Source organism: Saccostrea echinata, unplaced genomic scaffold (genome assembly GCF_033153115.1).
Source record: "Saccostrea echinata isolate AGI-Se365-2 ecotype Australia unplaced genomic scaffold, CSIRO_AGI_Sech_v1 ptg000056l, whole genome shotgun sequence".
NCBI classification, from domain to species: Eukaryota; Metazoa; Mollusca; class Bivalvia; order Ostreida; family Ostreidae; genus Saccostrea; species Saccostrea echinata.
In genome coordinates this window covers 20219933-20237953 of record NW_026889805.1, presented here as the reverse complement: position 1 = coordinate 20237953, position 18021 = coordinate 20219933, and the positions used below count along the sequence as shown (strand labels likewise).

The 18021-nt window shown below is 33.9% G+C and overlaps 1 protein-coding gene across 1 annotated transcript in view; it reads right to left on the bottom strand.

The window, feature by feature from the left end:
• Positions 1–16506, bottom strand: part of LOC133172963 (zinc finger protein GLI1-like) — a 50342-nt gene extending 33836 nt beyond the window's left edge. Inside the window, exons 1-3 of the mRNA XM_061307827.1 lie at positions 16472–16506; positions 1622–1691; positions 1124–1281 (exon numbers count right to left, since the gene is read on the bottom strand). The gene's annotated coding sequence lies outside the window, so the exon portion shown is untranslated. The remainder of the gene's footprint in view (positions 1–1123; positions 1282–1621; positions 1692–16471) is intronic.
• Positions 16507–18021: the final 1515 nt, after the last annotated feature.

Genomic DNA, 18021 nt, shown 5'->3' with positions numbered 1-18021 from the left:
GCTTCCATATCAATATGACTTAACAAGGCTTTGTTGTTCTTGAGAAGAAGATTTTTCAAGTTTCTTTTTCTGTATATTCCTATGTAAAACTTTGATCGCCCACTGTGGTCCCACCCTATCCCCATCCTATCCCCAGGGGTCATGATTTGATACAAACTTGAATCTGCACAACCTGAGGATGAATTCACATCAATATGACTAATTGTGGCTTTGTTGTTCTTGAGAAGAAGTTTTTTTTCTATATATTCCTCTGTAAAACTTTGATTCCCCATTGTGGCCCCACCCTACCCCCGGGGGTCATGATTTGAACAAATTTGAATCTGCACAACCTGAGGATGATTCCATATCAATATGACTAATTGTGGCTTTGTTGTTCTTGAGAAGAAGATTTTTAAAGATTTATTCCTTTATATTCCTATGTAAAACTTTGACCCCCCATTGTGGCCCCACCCTACCCCAGGGGGTCATGATTTGAACAAACTTGAATCTACACTATGTAATGAAGGTCTCACATAAGTTTCAACTTTTACAGCCCATTGGTTGTTGAGAAGAAGATTTTTAAAAGATACCACCAAATTTTCACAAATTCTTAATTATCTCCCATTGAAAGAGGGGGTGGCCCTTCATTTGAACAAACTTGAATTCCCTTTAGCCAAGGATGCTTTGTAGCAAGTTTGGCTGAAATTGGCCCAGTGGTTCTGGAGAAGAAGTCGAAAATGTGAAAAGTTTACAGACAGACGGACAGACAGACAGACGGACGACGGACAAAATGTGATCAGAAAAGCTCACTTGAGCCTTCGGCTCAGGTGAGCTAAAAAATTACATATTCAGAATGATATGACCTGTTTTTTGATGATGTCAAATATGACGTCATAATTAATTTAAATGATAATTATTTCCAAAATTTTTGTTATCAATAAAATTTTAAGCCTATTTTCTATAACTTTAATTAAAAATTTTATATATTTCTGCTTGCATATCAATACAGTGAGGAAAGCAAATGGTTGCATGTTTTCTGAAACACCCTGTATACAGACAACTGACACTTTACTATTGCATAAGCTCTTCTGGTCTCTGACCAGTAGAGCTAAAAATTAATGGCTCTCCATGGACCTTAACTTACCGAAGTTGTATGGTACTGGAATCTGGTGAATGGTTTTATAGCTGGTAAGTATGGTAGATTTTATGATGGTATTCAGTGGTTTAGAATGATACGTTTGCGGATACCTTTGTGGATGATTGGTTGCTGGTTTTGAAATGGTCAATATGTCTTCTTCTGCACTTAAAAAAAAAAAATGAAAAAAAAATTATTTATATAAATGGTTCATATATAGGTGTAATAAGTAAATAACACTGATTCCACATAAAAAGGATATTCTAACTTTGGAAATACAATGTAGATATCAATATAAAATGAAATAGCATAACTTGATTTCTTGTAGTAAAGAATGAATGTAATAATTAACTTTCCCCAAAAGATACATAATTATAATTGTCATCTAAAATTCTAAATAAAATTTGAAAAGTAAATAAATGATACACACTTACCATCAAACCTGAGCTGCATGACTACCAAACATTAAAAAGTTTAAGTAAACAATGAGAATGGTACTTAAATTACCTTTTTACATTCTATCTGTAGAAATAGGCCCTGCCACACCCATTGTAAAACACTTTTGTCTACCCAGAACCTGAAAAATACAGACAATAAACAGCTAAGTGTCATAATACTGTACATTTAAACCAATTATCAACCTAACCCATTAATTTTGATCATTTCAATACACACTCTAACATACAACATGAATAAACATTCTAATTTCTGAATTTTAAAAGTAGCTCAGTGCATGAAATAAAAATATCATCCAATGATGTTTGTATACAAGTAATAACATAGCAAAAATGGAAACATTTCAATCACTTAATATACCCCTCCCCCCCCCCCCCCCCCAAATTTCTTACCAATAATTACCAATGCATACAAAACTTCCCTCTGCAGTGGGAACCACTCAAGATAAATAAAACCACTCCAAATAAATAAACCCTTCACCTTATATAAGATGCTGGCCAAATTTTCCTTCCTAAGTATTACAGGTAAAAACGTCCTCAGTTCTAGTTTTGTGTGATTCCAAGCCTGATATTATTAAAATTCTGCCAAATCAAGCACTCGCTTAAAACAAACTGAGACTCTATTGGAGGGTCTTTCTAACCCTCTATCACCAGGGATTTGCAATATCTTTTCTAAATATACACACGTTCAGGTGATAATCTGATAATGTTTAAAGGATAATGTGGAAATTGAATTTCATTCCCAATTGTGTTGAATCAATATTCATTATTAGAGTAAACATTAAAACTGATACTCCATTGTGTCAACAACACAAAACCCACCAAAATATGTCTTGCCTCAAAAGAAAATCTTTCTGTGACACTGCATTTTAAAAGTTAGAGACATATTGTCAAACATTGCAAAATATGACATATACTTAATTATAGTACATGCTCAGTATACCCTAGTAAGTTGTTCTTTTAAGTTTACTAGTTTGCAAATTCAAGCACAAATAAACCCAGTTATATATTCATGAATTATTATTTAACACAGGATTCAAAACCTAATTAATGGCCAATGAATGTTTATATAAGGACATCAGGGTTCGACACTAACATTTTTAGGCTTTAGTCTGGCCGGACTAGTGCCTCTTTACATTTACTAGTCCGCACGCGATTTTATGAGTCAGTCAAAAAAAAAAAAATCAATGTTTTGTAACGGTTAATTTAAAAATAAACATTGCAATACATTTTATACTTTTTTTGAAATAAACAAATCATTTACGTGAAATGTTTTATTCTAAGATTCGTTGAAATCTCGCGATCAGGAACTACGATCATATTCCCGATCTCGTTCATTTTTCTACATACATTACATCCAAACGTCCGACATCTTTCTTTATGTGTCAAACTAAATCATGATTGCTAAAATGTTTAATGTCATGCCAATCAGACCTAAAATTAAGCGCCGAATTGACTCTGAATTACCTAACTTCCCAATAAGAAGCTAGAAAGCTAAAAATACATGTGGGATATTCCAGTCAAAGTAGTCCAGAATCGAACATCGGTAATTTTAAAAAAAATTTCCAGAAATTTTTATTAGTCCGTTTGGACTAATTAGCCACAGATTTTATTAGTCCGAATGAAAATGTATTAGTCTGAGACTAACGGACTAATGTTAATGTCGAACCCTGTACATGTACTACAACCGCCCCATCTGTAAAACTTTGAGCTCCTGTTGACCCATATCCCTAACCTTGGGGGGGGGGGGGGGGGGGGCTTGATTTGAAAAAAAAAAAATGAATCTACACTACCTGAGGATGCTTCTGTATTAATATGACTAATCATGGCTTTGATGTTCTTGAGAAGATGATTTTTAAAGATATTTCCTACATATATTCTTATGTACAATTTTGATCCCCTGTTGTGGCCTCATCCTACCCCCTTGGGTCATGCTTTGAACAAACTGGAATTTAAACTACCTGAGGATGCTTCTGTTTTAATATGACTAGGGGTGAAACGATACACCTCCTTCACGGTTCGATACGTATTGTATAATTTTCTCTCGGTTCGGTTATTTTCGATACGATACATTTTGATAGAAGGAAATGAATTCAACGTTGTTTTATGCTTTCTTTTTTCTAAATCTAGTCACATATTTTACGAATTTTATTTGCAAATTGACTAGAAGAAATTGACTAAAATTATTTGACTGTCAAAAATTATTTTACAAGCTATCAGTCATCAAAAATTTACGTTTTCTATACTTATTTATACTGAGGAGCATGTTTTACCTTATGCCAAACCCGACTGAATAACGATCCCGACCAAAGAATGAACCGAACCGAAAATTAGAGATTTTGCACCGTGTATCAAACCGAGAAAAAATACCGCGGTGAATCGATACCGTGGTGAACCGTTTCACTCCTAAATATGACTAATCATGGCTTTGCTGTTCTTCAGAAAAAGATTTCTAAAGATTTTTCCTATATATCTGTATGTAAAACTTTGATCCCTGTTGTGGCCCCACCCTAATCCCGGGGGTCATGATTTGAATAAACATGAATTTACACTATGTATTAAAAGAAGCTGTCACATACGTTTCAACTTTTCTGGCCCAGTGGTTTTTAAGAAGATTTTGAAAGATCCCATTAAATTTTCACAGATTTTTAATTATCTCCCCTTGAAAGAGGGCGTGGCCCTTCATTTGAATAAACTTGAATCTCCTACACCCAAGGATGCTTTGTAGCAAGTTGAGATGAAATTGGTCCATTGTTTCTGGAGAAGAAGATGAAAATTCGAAAAGTTTACAACAACGACGATGACATACAACAGAACAAATTTGAGCCTTTCTTTTTTTTTTTCCTTTAAGTACTTTATAACCTCAATATATCAAATTCTATGATATTCAGTCTCATAGACTTCAAGATAATGAGGTTTGACTCTACTTTATCCTTAACAATTTTCTAATATTAGGTGAAAAGCAAAATGCTCTGCAACTTAAAGTCTACTTAAATATCATGAAGAATACACGACTTAAATGTGGTAATGTTTCAGAAAAATGTTTTTTTATAATTTAAATATTTACTGTTGCTAAAAACTCATCAAATAAACAGCTATTGCATTTTGTAGCCCCTTTTTACCTTAAAATGCAATTTAACTATACATGTACTATCCATTTTACCACACCTTTGTGACACAAAATGGAAAGAAGTACTAGAACTTTGGGACATCTGATGAAAAGCTTACCCATAAAAGTGTGCTAATCATAATATAAAAAATATATAAGACTTGGTAAAAGAAAATATATTAAAAGCATTTTTGGAGATAATTAACTGATAAAATTGTTTTAAATTTAAAAGCTGGGATTAAAACAAAGTATATCTGAAGTGCATATTGACAGGGTAAATTGATTTGCTGATAAATTCCTTTATATGTACAACAGACCCTCCATGATAAATCTGTGAGGGAATGTGCAACAAATATGCCTTGTATTCTTTGGTCTAAAATATGGAATTTTTTCAAGCTGAGAAATGGCTACCATTTTTTAAATAAAATACATATATGTAATCTGAACTGTATAATTAACAGCGGGAATATTGATTCCCCAATGTTCAGGAAACCTGCTCTTTATTGTGAGAACTTATTTTCAAAGAATCCAATCAAATAAAAGCTTCTATAATAAGAATAACTGGTTTCAATTAAGAAAAGGTCAATTCAATTTTGTTGAAGCAATTGCACAATTAGCCCACATATATATTACAAAAAGTGAAATGTACCAAGTGCCAAGAAGCAATCAAATGTCTGAAATATTGAAAAATTTAAACTTCAATTTCAAGGCCAAGTTTTGGACCACAAAACACTGGGGTTCCTTGGGTTTATGGGTGTAAAATTCAATAATGCAAATCACTAGCTTTACTGGATTAATCCTGTTGATGTAATATGTTCACTCATAATTGTCTACTTTTGAAATATTTCAGAGCACATGTGAAGTGTCTTTTCATTCAAATTGAAAAAAACAAAGTGAAAAGAGATTTTCCAGATTAAAACCAGCTTTTAACTTTCAAAGTCGATGGAAAGAATGACATCACTTGAATTACCAACCAAAAAATTTCACTCAAATTAATAGGACCTAGAAGGAATTCCACAAATGAAAAAAAGTTTTGGGGGCCCCCTTGCATTTTTTTTATTTCTTTTCTTTTTTAGATAGCATTCAATGTGTTGAGTGTTGCAATTTAAGAGATATGGGAGCCAATAAAATAATTTAGATTGAATAAGACAAACAAATCATGATATATAATTATTTTTTGATGTCTGCCACTAGTTTGTATTGCCCTACTACAAGTAAAATACAGCTTACGCTGAAGATGTAAAGATAAATAGTCACACCTGCATAATGACCATCGTGTCAAGGGAAAAATGACTCTGACGAATCACAAGAGCTTATAAACACTTAAAAATGAATGAATTATAACATCAAAAACTAATCCAAAATAGTCTTTATACACATAACCAAAGCACAGAAACTACACATAACTTTCTGATTTATAATCAAATCATACAACTACAAAAAACAAGAGGCCCAAGGGCCTTAACGGTAACCTGAGTATAATACAACAATTTAGAGGATCCATAAAGTATAAAATGAACTGAAATCTCTTACACTGGCCTCTCTTGGTCTTTGATGAACATTTAATAAGACAAGTTATTTTTGTCTCATTTTTATTTATCTATTACTTACAAATTTACCTGATCATTAATACTATGAAAGTACTTTTTGTATTATACAATAAAAATTCTTGCATAATTCTCTTATTCTATTAACCTTTTAAGTACATTATTTACAGTGATTAATTATCACAAGTAAATGGCAAAGGGGAATAACTCCTCTCAGTAGAATACAAATTAATAGAGCCCTGGCCTGGACCAGAACACTTGACCAAATGGTCCTGATGTACAAAAATCTGGTAAAAATACCCTTCCTTATTACCGTATATACTCGCCTATAAGTCGGTCCGCCTACAAGTCGGTTGTATTTTTTGAGGTTATTTTGATGGGATTTGCCATTGACCCGCTTATAAGTCGGTACAACTTTTTGCCAAAATCAGTTAACAATTTCAAATCAATGCTCTGATGTTTTAACCTGGTTTTGATTAATATTTTTATAAATGATGCCGATATTTAATTTTAAATCATTAAGAAAAATACATAATGCACACTTAAGATAAAAATATAGTGATTAAATTATGTAAATACTTGCATTCTATGTATAATTTTAGAATATTTAAATGATATGATATATCCAGTCTTTGTTCAACGATAATCTTGGAAAATGTTTATAAAATACTACATTTCGCCGTCCAGAAAAATACTTATATTTTTATGACTCGCCTATAAGTCGGACATAGAGTTTTGGACCAAAAATTAACTCCCAAAACACCGACTTATAGGCGAGTATATACGGTAAAACTTTTACTCTTTTTGCCTCTGATATGCCCAGGTGCAGAGAAGATTTTTAAAGTATTAATGTATTTTCACTATATAATAAATAGAGCCCCGCCCTTACATCAGAACCTCTGATCCAGGGGTCATGAAATTCACAATTTTGGAAGAGGCATCCTTGCTTATCATAACCATGTATTTGTTTAAATAATACACAGGAGAAGAGAAGAAGATTTTCAAAGAAATAATTCACTTTCACTATATGATCAATATAGCCCTGCCCTAGCACCAGAACCCCTGACCCTGGGGTCCTGAATTTCATAATTTTGGTAGAGTAACCCTTGCTTATCATTACTATGTATTCAATTTGTTTCAATAATACCCAGGAGTAGAGAAGAAGATTTTCAAAGAAATAATGCACTTTCACTATATGATCTATATAGCCCCGCCCTAGCACCAGAACCCCTGACCCTGGGGTCATGAATTTCACAATTTTGGTAGAGTAACTCTTGCTTATCATATCTATGTATTCATTTTGTTTCAATAATACCCAGGAGTAGAGAAGAAGATTTTCAAAGAAATAATGCACTTTCACAATATGATCTATATAGCCCCGCCCTAGCACCAAAACTCCTGACCCTGGGGTCATGAATTTCCAGACTTGTCGAAATTTTTAAATAATTTTCAGACATTTGGTCTGACAAAGTCAAATGTTCTGTCGGACCAGTAAAAGTTTTGTCAGACCAGATACATGTACCTCATTGAAAGTCATATGAATAACAGCACCAAAATGCCCTGGGTTATTTTCAACAGCCTTCAATCTTAAAAGTCTTTAAAAAAAGACATAAATGACATGTTTTATGACTTTGCCATAACAAATTTAATTGGATATCGTCAACACGCCGCATACGCGGCCATTTTTTCCTGTGTTTGTGACCTTCAGCTGCGCATCCCGATCCCGACCTTTATTAAATTTGCATCACGCTCGATTTTTTCAAACGGTCATCTGGACCAACGTTTTCTTAAAAGTTGTCGGTCCAGACAAATTTTTACCGGCCTTGCCAACAGGACCGATGGATTTCGACAAGTCTGAATTTCACAAATTTGGTAGAGTAACTCTTGCTTATCATATCTATGTATTCATTTTGTTTCAATAATACCCAGGAGTAGAGAAGAAGATTTTCAAAGAAATAATGCACTTTCACTATATTATCTATATAGCCCCGCCCTAGCACCAGAACCCCTGACCCTGGGGTCATGAATTTCACAATTTTGGTAGAGTCACCCTTGCTTATCATAACTATGTATTCAATTTGTTTCAATAATACCCAGGAGTAGAGAAGAAGATTTTCAAAGAAATAATGCACTTTCACTATATGATCTATATAGCCCCGCACTAGCACCAGAACCCCTGACCCTGGGGCCATGGATTTCACAATTTTGGTAGAGGGCTCAATGCTTATTACAATCATGCCAACAGTTTGACTGCTTGATGTCCAGGAGTAAAGAAGAAGATTTTTAAAGATTGCATTAATTTTGATGGTTTTGGCCCCACCCCTCAGGCCCCAGGGGGCAGGGGGCACGAATTTCACAATTTTTGTTCCCCTTCACCCATAGATGCTATATGCCAAAATTGGTTGAAATTGGTTTGCTGGTTCCAGAGAAGAAGCTGAAAATGTTCAAAAGTTTACGACCGACGAATGACGGACGACGAACGACGGACGACGACGGACGAAAAGAGATAGCAATAGGTCACCTGAGTGACTCAGGTGACCTAAAAATCACTTGATGTACAAGCTACTCGAAGAGATTTCCCCTATGTATTTCCTTGAGATATTTAAATATTGTTCTTTGTACAAATAAATAGTTCACCTAATACTGCATATTACATTTATTTTTTAGATTCACAACCCCACTGCAGCCCTCTCAAAGTGCCCTGCCCCCATCATGATAAATGAAAACAAAATTTGTGCCTGCCTGCCCATTGTATGGGCCAGAAAAGGGAAAAACAATTTTTTTTTTTTTTTTGAATTTTGGCTTTATAGGATTTTCTTGTATTATATTCTATTAAAAATTTGCTGCAATTTAAATGTTGAAGAAAGGAACAGTTTCCATTTAAGTGACAATATTTTGATCACGAAAAACATAAATAAATAACACAGATCAATAAGGACGAAAACTTAATGTTAATAATTAACTATAATATGCTTATATCAAGGTTACAATCAAGTTTCAGCATTTAAGATTAATAATAACTTTATATTTATAGTTGAATATTTACGTATATTGCCATCATTTGAATGAGCAGAAGTGCAATATAGCCATATTACACAAAAATTTTCCTATTTTTTATCACATGATCTTAGGTGTACTGGTAACACATTTATAAGTCATAGATTAAGCCATTAAATTGTTTTGAAATATGTACATTTTAGCATGCTTGCAACTTAAACTGCATTTAATCACCATCTAAACATAATCTAATTTTCTTAGTTTCTTCTATTACTATACAGAATAGATTCAGGGCAAATTTTTTGATAAAATTTCACATCCTGAACTGAATAAGATTCAGATCAAATACACATTCTAAAGCATCTAGCTGTTCTACATTGTGGATTTATCTATAAACAAAATAATATTGAGAGAGGGTGTGTGTGTGTGTGTGTGAGAGGGTGTGTGTGTGTGTGTGTGTGTTGGGGGAAGGGGGGGATGTCCTGTTTTTGTTTCTCTTCTATGTTGAAATTTTTGGCTAATCTTGTGTGCCTGTCTTTATAACTAATTCTATCTGTCTGTATACAGGTATAGCTATCTGTCTGTATATCTATCTGTCTGTATGTCTATCTGTCTGTATATCTATCTGTCTGTATGTCCGTCTGCATATATATCTGTCAGTATGTCTGTCCATCTGCATATCTATCTGTATATCTACCTGTAAATCTATCTTCAGTATGTCTATCTGTCTGTCTAGCTGTCTGTCTGTTATCTACCATTATATCTATCTGTCTCTATATCTACTTGTATTATTATCTATCTGTCTGTCTAGTTGTCTGTCTCTTTGTTTAGCTGTCTGTTTTTCTGTCTGTATATCTGTCTATATATCTACCTGTATATCTATCTGTCTGTATGTCTGTCCATCTGCATATCTGTATATCTGTCTGTATATCTACATGTATATCTATCTGAAAATCTGCCTGTCTGCATATCTATCTGTCTGTATATATCTCTCAGGGTTCTCCATACCTAAAAATTTTAATTTACTAGAAAAAGACATTAATGGTAATCTAACAACAAAGCTTTATGATAAATGTGATGAATCTAACTTTTCAGTTGTCAACTTCCCTTACTTATGCAGCAATATACCCCTATCTCCTGCAAATGGGGTGTATATCTCTCAGTTAATTTGATACGCAAGTCAGCATGCTCTATGTATCAATTTTTAAAACGAGGCAAGTTATTGAGAAACAAGTTGATGAAACAAGAATATCAACAGTCATCATTTCATAAGTTCTACGGTTGATACAATGACCTTGTCAGCAAATACACTCTATCATTAAGTCTTATGCTGACTGACGTTTTTCATACTAATTGTTAGGCCATTATTTACACATTGAATTGTCAACGGATTTTTACATTATTTCTCAATGATGACAAGGAGCACATGGCGGGTGTGACTGGTCAGCAGGAGATACTCACTTCTCCATGGCACCTGATCCCACCTCTGATGTTTTTGGAGATCCGTGTTTGCTCTACTCCCAATTTGTATTGTTTTATTGGACTTTGAGCTTGAATACAGTTCGATATCTCCATATTTCATACATGGAGAAACTCGCACTATAGTGACATCACAGTGAGGCTACATAGACGTTAATAAAAATATTATGATACATGGCAATGAGAAATTCATCAACATTGAGTATATTTTTGGTGCTTTTGAATATGTAAAATGTAAATATATAGTACCTGGCCACAAGTCTGTCATAAAAATGGCTGCCAAAATATCAAAATTCAGAAAGCCAATTTTTTTCTTTAGCGTTGGTAAATAAATCACTCTAAACAAGCCCCTGTTGAATATTTTCTTTCTATAGAGTATATACAATAATTAAATGATGTCATTTTATAAAAGTGATATATTATCTGTGAAATAATTAGCAATTGACAAGATGGCTACTAAAGGTAAACAAATGTCTACCTCTATGAAAAATGCAACAATAACTATGTCTGAGAGTGGATATACCCAATAGGACATTGCTACTATTCTTTCTGTAAGCCAGTCTGGAATTTCCAAGTTTCTTAACGTAGGTCGCGGGTTTGCAGGCCATTTAAAAGTGTCCAAAAACATACCATGAAAATTAGTTATATGAATCCTCTACCTTCGTTTTATATTCTCTGAAAATTTTATAAAATTCGTCTGCATCGTTTTTGTGTAATTAAATCCCAAACATGCCATTGTTGTCGTTACATTTTCGATGATATTCTATTGAATTACATAATAAAAACGTCGTTTTCGGCTCGTTTTGAGGCAAGATTTTGTTTCAAAAAATATCAGTAACTTTTAAATGGTGTAGACGAAATTGTTCCCCCTTTGGTATTTTAACAAAGAATTGGTTTGAAATAAATCAATGTGAAAAAATTAATAGGTCTTCGAGTTAGTTTTCGCGTAATTTAAATGTGGATAATTGCTTTTATATCACAAAATGTAACATTTTTAAGAACGACGTCATAAAATATCACTACGTCATGCTTGACGTCGTGAATATCTATCCGGTATTCAGTGCAGAAAAATAAGATAAAATGATTTTTACAAAAAAGAAATTCAGGGGTGTGCAATTAAAAAAATTAAGCACTAGCCCACGGGCTAGTGGCAGCAATAAAGTTACTAGCCCCATGTAAAAAGTTACTAGCCCAAATGTGTGTGTGTGTGGGGGGGGGGGGGGGGGGGGGGAGTAACAACCAATATTAAAAGAAAATAGTTTATTGTTGAAAAGGTCAGAGTTTTTAATGTCATTCTTTTTAAAATTAAAGTCTAACTCTCACTAAGTTTAATTCTCACTAGTAAAATTAAATCATGTATAAATTAATAATTATGATAGTAAATAAAATGAATTCAAATAAATTATCTTATCTAAAATGAAATGAAAATCTTTTTTTTTTTCATCTTAAATCATTAAATTTGCTGGAAATATATTCTATGTAAACCACATAACACTTATTTTTCAGTTGATTGAGTGGTCGCAAATAATTTAATGAGATATCTGCATGTGTATTTACCATAAACAGAGGAATAGAGGAAATTCGGATTAGATAAAAACGATCGTTTTTGGAAGTAAATAAGTCAGGTGGTACTGCAAAATGGATAAGATTATGGAGATTTACGAAAAATAGGAGCATGCTGCCGAAAATTTTTCATTGCTTGAGAATTTAATAGCAAAAAATGAGTGAAAACACCGATAGTGATTTTCATGTATTATTACATTGGTAGTTTTAATTTTTACTAGCCCAAGGGGCTACCTCCGTGCAGAAAACTACTAGCCCGACCCCAAAAATGGTAGCCCCGGGCATCGGGCGATGCTAATTGCACACCCCTGAAATTCACATCTATCCGCTTCAAGTGACCCGTGAATCTTATCATAATAATTCAATATCAATGAAATGATTATTAGACATGTTTCTCTTGAGATTAGGGTTTTTGTACGTTTTATATTAGTGAAAATTCTCGCAAGGGACGTAAAACAACAATCAAATGAGTCAATCCTTTAGTTTCTTCCAATTTACTTTCTTTATGTGTTGTTTTCTTACCGTTTCTTTTCTATCTGTTTTGTTTTGCTTTTTTTCGTAGATTAGACGTATCCTTACATTTGGCTGTGTATTTTTCTTTTCCAGCGTGCTGGCGGAAAACGGTATCCTCTAATTCAAGTAATTCAAGTATATAAAATGTGTTTATTTAGACCATTCAGCAAGGTGCTCAAATCAACGAATTTCTGCCAAATATCATCCCGGCGAAATACAATATATTTTCAGTATATATTTAAACAAAATATTTATTCTTACATACCACATTTTCAGAGGGGTAAATGGGACGAGAATTTAAAAATTTTATCTGACGTAATCAACAGCAGAACATTAATTCTACTTGTTGGACATGGAAAGCAAAGTAGCGAATAAAATCTGTAGGTAACACCATTGCAAGCTGTTGCTTAGTGGACGATCATTTCATTTGGGGGGGGGGGGGGCTTACATATTTTGGAAATAATAATCTGTCCTCGACTGGGCAAGAAAATAAATAATCTGTCCATGACTAGTTCTAGACCCCCCCATACCCCACCCCCCCGATGGGAGTTTTCAACTTTGGCTTTTTTTTTTTTTTTTTTTGCTTGTCAGACTTTTTTCAGTCAAGAAGAAATAAATAATCTGTCCTTGTTTTTTGTGGAAATAAATAATCTGTTTTTCACCGACAGGAAAATAAACAATCTGTCTCTGTAAAATTTGCCACCCCCTCTCCCTCAGAATCAAATAGTTGTAACCTAAGAGGAGGTCAGTGTCGCTAACAAATTGTCTTTATGTTTCATCGTACCTTAGCAGTATTTAATTTATGATAAACTTGTAGATCTATTTATTTTAAAAATATCCTTTTTAAAAATAAAATTAATCTTTTGATGTAACAGGTGTGTTTGCGATTTTTTTTTAAATAATGGCTTCTTTATTAATAAATCAAACTGTTAATTCAATTACGATCAAAGGAAGAAAGGTCAGTTGAACCTTGTGTCCATATCGTTTCGCGATACCAAGTGAAAACAAATCAATCGCAATTTCTCGGGCCTTTCCGACAAGCCGAAAAACAACCACTTGTTTTTCCAAGCTTGCAGGAAAGGCCCGAGAAGATGCGATTGATAACAAATATAATTAAACGTTTTTTAATACTTCCAGTGTCGATCATTCGAATCGTAATAAGCCTTCTTCACTAAATTACCAATTCCAACAAAAGTTATATGTAAGTATTGTATTGACTATACAAATCGTAAAAAGTCTTCATTATTTGTGATAAGTTGTTGCTTAAATAATATAACACTTAACTACCAATTCCAAGAAAAGTTATAGCTAAATAATGATATACTGAAGAATTTAATAAAACAAAAACCATCGCAGATTTCTTTTTCATTGTGACGTCATAATCAAATGTGCACAAGAAAGTCACCCAAATCATATAAATTGCGTACCCAGTTTTAACGACGTCAGCAAACCCGCGTAAATTAATGTTATGCTAAAAACGAAGTTATACAATATTAAATTTGTGAATGAACTAAGTTAATACATGTGATAAGATGACAAATCAAATTGTATTGTGATGGCGAGTTTCTTCTTCTTCGCCGCGTCTCATTCGATATCGTTGCTGCTATTTTTACAATATTAACAGATTTTTCAGATTTTTTTCTTGCTGACATTTATGAAATATAAGGTTGGATATTCAATTTCATATCGATAAAATCAGTGATTTGGTCGTCCACAATGCAGAAAATTCAGGTTGTATCGCGTATATTTTAGTAAGATTAACGTGAAGAGTGAACAGCCATTGTCGCCTTTGATGTCACAGGGTCACGTGATCGCTATCTAATTAACTTAGATTTTTAATTCAGGGGTTTTAATTTGAGTCAATAAGTATTATTTAGAGAACGAGACAGGTACTGTATCGTAGATACAAATTTGGGGTGAACGAGTGCGTAGCACGAGTCTCCACCCCAAATTGGTATCTACGATACAGAACCTGTCAAGTTCTCTAAATGATTTGTAACACGATCATTCAAAAAAAAGCACCGCCCACTTCATACCTGTGCAGCATCCAAACTTCCGCCAGAGTTCGTTTGTTCTTTCTGTAGATGAGGGCTCGACGGGGAGTATACATCCGCAGTATACATATATTTTCAAGGACAACGTAAGATTTAGTCAGATTAGTTTTGACAATGGGGTAGACGTAACAGACTCAAAGTCAGTCTCAATTGATAAGGTGGACAATTTAACCTTAATTGTTGTAAATGGAGATTGATCCGAATTTATTTCAGGGGTCTTAAAATCTCAGTTAACTAAAGATACACATACAGGTGATACAGACAGTTTTTTGATGAACATTATGGATTTTTATTTTCTTATTGAAATGTGACATTAAAAATGAAGTGAAAGAGATGTGCGGCAGTCGTCAGCGATAAGGATTTAACATGAAATTTTTTTAAAAAAAATCCCGAAAAATAGACTTGATTGAGTTTACATGAGAAGAGTGGAAAATGGGGGAAGGGGAGTGCGAAATTTCACGTAATGTATGTTGCATCCACGAACCGATTGGCTTTACTATTTTGAAGGGGACACAAAAAGCAGGGAAAACAAACAGGTTTTCAGGAATTTCTCTAACATAGGATGTTTTCCATAATTGCAACTTTTCCTTTTCTTTGGATCGAAATAACGTGTAGATTCCGTGTGAAATAATTTTTTTAAGAGTGATTGAGAAATTTTGACATTTTACATTCTGAAGGAAATATTTCTTCAAATTTATAATAGGAAAAAAATCAGCATTTACTATTTGTACGTGCTTTTGATAAATTGAATCAGATTTATTTTTAGACCATGCTGTATTTTAGATACAGAACAGTTGGCTAATACAAGACAGTATACAGAGCTAATACAGAATGGAAAGTAGCTCTGCCCACTGAATTTCCCTTCTGTATTGCTAATACAGAACAGCAAACTTCAAAGAAAAACACCGCAATCGTGTGACAATTGGTTAATTATCGAGGTTTATCCGCAGTAAAAACACAAAATTTATAAACTGTGGTCATAAGGAACGTTTTATGCTTTTAATTTCAAATAATTTAGAAACATGCGATAAGTCCTTTAAGTTTGAATTCATGTTGCCTAAAAATGGGTGCATGGTTCTTCATTTGTAAAAATCTGAATCCCCTGTACCCAAGGATGCTTTTAAAAAATTGTGACAAGTTGGCTGAAATTAGCACAGTGGTTCTGGAGAAGAAGTTGAAAATGTGAAAAGTTTAGAGACAAAACAGGACATACAGACGGACGGATGGATCCCGGACCCTTTTGATCAACAAAAAATCGCTCAGGTGAGTTACTTCATGCATTAAAATGTGAATTTTTTTGTAAAACTTGTTAAATCTTGTTTTATGTGTATTGATAGAAACTAAATTGAAATTTAACGTATGAAGCTGAGATAAAATTTTGTTTCAGACTTGTAATGCAAAATATGAGCAATTTTTTTTTTCTAAAATCAGCGACCTGAACAAGTTCAAATAATGGACCCAAGTTCTTTAAGTCAATATCGGTTTGTGCATTGTAACATAACGATTCGCGCAATAGCTAACTAGACAGCTAATCAAACTTTGCGACAGCAAACAAAAAGGCAAAAGTATTCTTCTCTGGTTACATAAATTTCATTTAAGTCAGTGAATTGTGTTATAAAACTTGTTACAAACTGTTTTACCTTTCACAGCTCTCTGGAATTTCCTCTTATTGTCAACAATGCAACATGCTGATTTGGTGAAGTACGCATGCGTAAGACCCCCTGCAAGTCAAACAAAACTGTGCATGCTTTGAGTTATCTTTCTTTGTACAAACCAAATATACATTTCCCCCAGAGTTGTTTATCTTTCATCATATTGCTCAGATCTCTCTCCCTCCCAGGGCCTGGTAGAGCGTGAGGGGGAGGAAGTCTGCTGATATTTTCATACATGTACTCTATGGATTGGCAGTACTTAAATGAAACACTAAAAAGGGATAAACTTGTCACTTATTTGTTTCTGAAGAACAATTTTAGACTAGAACAAGATGTATTTGCGAAACACTGATGCCCCCGTATGGCAGCTTATGAAGAAGGTTAAAGTTTCTCAAATGCAAGTCAATATTTAAGCCAAAAGATAAAAAATGTTGGTACCCAAAGAAAGGTCTTGTCTCGAGGAATATACCTGTGAAATTTGAAAGACCTAGCTGCAACTGTTCAAAAGTTATGGCGAAGGTTTAAAGGTCAAAGGGTCAAAGTGGTTGGTATCCAAAGGAAGGTCTTGTCACAAGGATTACATATGTGAAGTATGAAAGCCCTAGCACCAACAATTCAAAAGTTATGGCCAAGGTTAAAGTTTTTCAAAAGTAGGTCAAACTCCTAGGTCAAGGTCAAAGGGTCAAAGTGGTTGGTATCCAAAGGAAGGTGATGTCAAAAGGATTACATATGTGAAGTATGAAACCCTAGCATCAACCATTCAAAAGTTATGGCCAAGGTTAAAGTTTTTCAAAAGTAGGTCAAACTCCTAGGTCAAGGTCAAAAGGTCAAAGTGGTTGGTATCCAAAAAAAAAGGTCTTGTCACAAGGATTACATATGTGTGAAGTATGAAAGCCCTAGCTCCAACCATTCAAAAGTTATGGCTAAGGTTAAAGTTTTTCAAAAGTAGGTCAAACTCCTAGGTCAAGATCAAAGGGTCAAAGAGGTTGATATCCAGAGGAAGGTCTTGTCACAAGAAATACACATGTGAAGTTTGAAACCCCAAGCACCAACTGTTCAAAAGATATGACCAAGGTTAAAGTTTTTCAAAAGTAGGTTAAACTCCAAGGTCAAGGTTAAAAGGTCAAAGTTGTTGGTATCCAAAGGAAGGCCTTGTCACAAAGAATACACATGTGAAGTTTGAAACCCCAAGCACCAACTGTTCAGAAGTTATGGCCAAGGTTAAAGTCTCATAAAATTTTGCAAAAGTGGGTCAAACTCCAAGGTCAAGGTCAAAAGGTCAAATTTGATGGTACCCAAAGAAAGGTCTTGTCACAAGGGATACACATGTGAAATATGAAAGTCATAGCTCCAACCAATCAAAAGTTATGGGCAAGGTTAAAGTTGACAACAGACAGACAGACAAATGGACAAACGGACAAACAGACAGACAGGACAAAAACAATATACCCCCGGGATCTTTCAATCCGGGGGCATAAAAATATCTGATTTTATTAAAACCTGAATACAGAAAGCCAATTTGTAGATTACGTGTATCA